We start from the raw sequence: 6000 nt of genomic DNA, 5'->3' as shown, positions 1-6000 counted from the left end.
CCCAACCGCATAAGGAACGCAAAATCAAGGAACATAACACCGATATGACGGAAACTAGGGCGGCAAGAGTGGAACAAAACACCAGGCATAAGGCCAAGCCTTCCACCCTTTACCAAGTATATAGATGCATTAATTAAATAAGAGATATTGTGATATCCCAACATAATCCTATCCATCATGGAGCAATCTTCAACTTCACCTTCAACTAACAACGCTATAAGAGGGGCTGAGCAAAAGCGGTAACATAGCCAAGCAACGGTTTGCTAGGAAGGGTAAAAAGGTTAGAGGCTGACATGGCAATTTGGGAGGCTTGATGAACAAGAGATAGGTAGCGCAGCATAGCGATAGAACGAAGCAACTAGCATAGCAATGATAGTAGTGAGATCCAAGGTGACGGTCATCTTGCCTGAAATCCCGCTAGGAAGAAGAACGAGTCCATGAAGAAGACAAGCGGGCGAAGACGAACCAAGCGTAGTCGAACGAATCCTCATGATCGCAACAAAACAGGAACTAACGAGAAGAAGCACAACCGGAAAGAAGGAAACATCAGGGTAAACAACCAAGCATAATCATGACATGATGCACAATCAAGTATGATGCATGTTCGGTTTAATGAGGCTTGGCATGGCAAAGTGCAACAAACAATACTACAAGTTAAGTGGAGCTCAATATGCAACGAGTTGCATATTGACAAAACACCACATTGACATATTTAGTTTAATCTCATTTAAGCTACCAAACAATATTAAATGTTGTTAAACATGGCAAGAGGTGAAGCATAATTAAGCTACCTATCTAGGCAAGTTTAAATGAGGCCGGAACAACAAACAACAATTCCGGGAAATCCTCATATGCATATTTCTAATTTGCTACTGTTCTGCCATAAACACAATTTTAATGTTGTTAAACAGCAAAATAAAGTGCACCATGTTAAACTAGGAATTTTTCCACCCCATTTACATATAAAATTTATTTAAAACCGAGCTACGGTTATTTAGTTATGAAATAAAACATTTTAACATGGCATTTAAGCAAATTTAAACAATCAGCAAGTTTAAACATTTCAAACATGGACGAGAGTTGAATATTATGAAACTAGATGAAAAACTAAGCATTTTTCATATATAAAACATTTTAATCCGATGCACGGTTGTGGAGTTATTATATGCATGATATTTGAGAGTTTTTCTCTAAAACTGCAACTCTAGAAATTAGACAAATTCGCATAACTGGAAAAAAAAACATGAACAGGCCACAAGAGAGGCTGGCCCAACACTGCACAGGAGGGGCTGGGGGTTGCTGATTGCTCACCATGGGCCAAGCCCAGATCGGTGGGGAGGAGGCCGTGAGGAGGCGCGCTGGGCCTCGCGATCTGGCACAGGAGGCCGAGTTGACGAAGCGGTCAATGGATGCGCTGGGTCGATGTGGCTGCGTGCGTTTGTGGATGAAGCAGGCAGCAGCGGGTGAAGCAGGGGACTTGGCGGGTGACGCAGGTGGTCTCCAGCAAGGGCACCAGTGGCCGGGGACGGGGCCTAGCCGGCGGGATCCGGCAGGAATGGTCAAGGGCGGTGGAGGCCAGCCGGATCTGGTGGTTTTTGACGAGGTTCCGTGACAGCAGTGCTCCATCGGGAGCCCATGGTGAACCTGCGACAGTTCAGAGAAGGGGAGGTGAGAGAGAGAAGAACGGGAAGATGGAAGGGAAGGCAGGGAAGGGAGGGGTGGTACGGGCCTGCTGGAGGAGGTCGCCGGTGACGCAGCTAGTCGCGAGGACGGGCGAGGGGTTTGGGCGTGAACACAGCTGAGCTCGGGAGCGAGCTCCTACGCGGGATGGAGGTGGCTGCGGGAGCCTCAGGCGAGCTCCTGCTTGGGAGAGGAATGAGGAGGCCTGCGCGGTCGGGATAGGAGGCTCGCCGGTAGCGAGGCTGCGGGCGTGGTGGCTCGGCAAGAGGAGAAGGAGGCTGCGATTTGGTTGGGCGGCGCTAAAAGCAAGGTGGAGGCGCTCGGGTGGATGGGGAAAACGAGGTGGATCTGGCGAGTGGGTCGTTGGCTCGCGGCGGGATGGGACTGATGGGACAAGCTCCCTAGGATCTAGGGTTCATCTGTTTATGTAGCAGGTAGGTAAAAAGGAGGAAGAATTTGGATCATTGGATCGGGATCGGGCGGACGAAAAAAATAATATGGGTTGGGAAGTCCAAACAAAGAGCTGAAGGTACTTTAGGGAGGTTTGGGGGATGATCCGAATCCAACGGTGATGACTGAGCGGGTTAGGTCCGGGCAGGTTTCGGGCGCGCACACGAGGGGGTTTGAGCACTTTACAGAGAGACTCCAGTTTAGGCAAGAGGGAAAAACAAAGAACAAGGTTGGTCTCGGATCGGTCAACAAAAGCAAGGGTGGACGCGGCAACTACGAGCAAATGCAAGTTTTAAAAACAATGACAACAACGAGTGCCGATGCAATGCAAATGATGCGATGAGATGAGATGCATGACATGAACAAAATGCAAAACGAAAGACAAAAACCCAACCACGAAGGAAATAATATAACACATAGCCGGAAATGGCAAGAGTTGGAGTTACAATTATGGAAAGTACATCGGGGGGTGTTACACCACTGTTGGGAAACATAGCATGCAATTTCAAAAAAATTCCTACGCTCACGCAAGATCTATCTAGGAGATGCATATCAACGAGAGGGGGAGAGTGTGTCCACGTACCCTCATAGACCAAAAGCGGAAGCGTTTGACAACACGGTTGATGTAGTCGAACTTCTTCTCATTCCGATCGATCAAGCACCAAACGTACGGCACCTCCGAGTTTTGCACATGTTCAGCTCAATGACGTCCCTCGAACTCTTGATCTAGCAAAGTGTCGAGGAAGTAGATGAGTTCTGTCAGCACGACGGTGTGGTGACGGTGATAGTGAAGTGATCCGCGCAGGGCTCCACCTAAGCACTACAAGAATATGACTGGAGGCGTAAACTGTGGAGGGGGGAGCGACACACGGCTAACAATTGTTTGTGTGTGTTCTAGCGGTGCCCCCCCCCCACACACACACACATATATATATATATATATATATATGTGTGTGTGTGTGTGTGTGTGTGTGTGTGTGTGTGTGTGCGTGTGTGTGTGTTTGGAGGGGAGGAGAGGTAGCCAAGGGGGCGCCCCAAGTAGGAAGAATCCTACTTGCGCGCCTCCCAATTCGGCCTCACCCCCTTCATATTCATCAGAGGGGAAAGGAAAGAGAGGGGGAGGGAAGGAAGGGGAAGGCCGAATCCTCCCCTTTCCTTCTCCCTTCCCCTCTTTCCTTCTCCTCATATTTCAGCCTATATAGGGGTGCACCAGCACCTCAGAGGCTGGTTTGTCCCCCTCTTGGCCCATTAGGCCCATATAGTTGCCGGTGGGATGCCCGAAACTCCTTTTGGTGACCCGATATGTACCTGGTACCCCCAGAACAGTTCCGGTGTCCGAATATCATCGTCCTATATATGAATCTTTACCTCTCCACCATTTCAAGACTCCTCATAATGTCCCTGATCTCATCCGGTACTTCTAACAACATTCGGTCACCAAATCACATAACTCAAGTAATACAAAATTGTCATCGAACATTAAGCGTGCGGACCCTACGGGTTCGAGAACTATGTAGACATGACCGAGACACCTCTCTGATCAATAACCAACAACGGAACCTGGATGCTCATATTGGTTCCCACATATTCTATGAAGATCTTTATTGGTCGTACCGTAATGACCACATACGTTATTCCCTTTGTCATCGGTATGTTACTTGCCCGAGATTCGATCGTCGATATCTGCATACCTAGTTCAATTTCGTTACCGGCAAGTCTCTTTACTCGTTCCATAATACATCATCCTGTAACTAACTCGTTAGTCACATTGCTTGCAAGCCTTCTTATGATGTGTATTATCGAGAGGGCCCAGAGATACCTCTCCGATACTCGGAGTGACAAATCCTAATCTCGATCTATGCCAACCAAAAAAACACCTTTGGAGATACCTATAGAGCATCTTTATAATCACCCAGTTACGTTGTGACATTTGATAGAACACAAGGTATTCCTTCGATATCCGGGAGTTGCATAATCTAATAGTCAAAGGAATATGTATATGACATGAAGACAGCAATAGCAATAAAACTGAATGATCAATATGCTAAGCTAATGGATGGGTCTTGTACATCACATCATTCTCCTAATGATGTGATCCCGTTCATCAAATAAAAACACATGTCTATGGTTAGGAAACTTAACCATCTTTGATTAACGAGCTAGTCTAGTAGAGGTTTAATAGGGACACGGTGTTTTGTCTATGTATCCACACACGTATCAAGTTTCCGGTTAATACAACTCTAGAATGAATAATAAACATTTATCATGAATAAGGAAATATAAAATAAGAACTTTATTATTGCCTCTAGGGCATATTTCCTTTAGGGTATTCATAGAAAGACATACATCAAGTGTTCTCAAATCCATAAAAGTATTCAATCCGATTAAACAAAATTTCAAAGGGAATACTCAATTCATCACAACAAGATAGAGAGGGAGAAACACCATATGATCCAACTATATTAACAAAGCCCGCGATACATCAAGATCATGACATCTCAAGAACATGAGAGAGAGAGAGATTGAACACATAGCTACTGGTACAAACCCTCAGCTCCGAGGGTGGACTTCTCCCTCCACATCATGGTGGTTGTCAGGATGATGAAGATGGCCACCGGTGATGATTTCCCTCTCCGACAGGGTGCCGAAACGGGGTCTAGATTGGTTTTTCGTGGCTATAGAGGCTTGCAACGGCGGAACTTCTGATCTAGGCTTATCTTCGGGGTTTTTTGGAATATTTGCGAATTTATAGGGCAAAGAGGCGGCGCGGGAGGCCACCGAGGTGGGCATAACCCACTAGGGTGTGCCTCAGCCCCCAAGCGCACCCAGGTGGGTTGTGCCCCCCTCGGGGCACCCCTCTGGTACTTCTTTGGCCCAAGTTCTTCCTTCTGGTCCAGAAAAAATCTCCAAAAAGTTTCCTACGTTTGGACTCCGTCTGGTATTGACTTTCTATGAAGTAAAAAACAAGCAAAAAATAGCAACTGACACTGGGCACTATGCCAATAGGTTAGTCCCAAAACATGATATAAAGTTGCTATAAAATGATTGTAAAACATCCAAGATTGATAATATAATAGCATGGAACAATAAAAAATTATAGATACATTAGAGACGTATTAGATGGCATCCATCATCGTCTAGCCAGGCACAAGTGGCTACGTCACGGGGATGTCGGAACACAACAACGAGAAAGAAGAACAAAACCAGTAATGAGGATAACGGTATAGTGAGCATGTGATGACTCAGGAGGATACCGATACATGCCGGGTTCTATGAAATATCACGGAGCAAAGGGAGTATCACATGATAACCAAAGGTTCACTCGAATATCATTCATGTGCTCATAGGGATCGATATGGACGTCCATGGTCCCGCTGTCTGTCATTGAACGAAGGGGTTTCGTTCATGTCTATGAGTTACCGAACCTACAGGGTCACAAGCTTAAGGAAATTACGATCCGCTGAGTGTTAGTAGGACGGGAGTGATCCAAATATATTTGTGCAATCGTTTCATCAATATTCAGAATAGTTTCGAGAGGAACTGGAAGCGTTTCAGGGTCACTGGAAGGGTTCCAGAGTTTGTCGGGTAATACCGGGTATTACCAATAATTAATATATAGGTGGAAAATATTTCTAATGATGTTAAATTACATATAATATGTTCTAGTAATAGTTAAAGGGATTTTATATTTAATTTAATATCAACAGGTCTGAAAAGGTCAAGTGGTGGAGGAAAAATTGGGCCACCAAGGCCCAATAGGGGAGGCACCCCCTTTCCCCCTCGAGGGATGCCGAATCCTAGGGGGAAAGGACTCCTCCTTCCCCCTTGGCCGGTGTAAGGGGAGGGGAGTCCCCCCCCCCCACTTATGGC

The sequence above is a fragment of the Triticum aestivum genome, chromosome 1B (genome assembly GCF_018294505.1).
Source record: "Triticum aestivum cultivar Chinese Spring chromosome 1B, IWGSC CS RefSeq v2.1, whole genome shotgun sequence".
NCBI lineage: Eukaryota > Viridiplantae > Streptophyta > Magnoliopsida > Poales > Poaceae > Triticum > Triticum aestivum.
The sequence above is the reverse complement of the archived record's forward strand: the minus strand, read 5'-3'. Positions refer to the sequence as shown.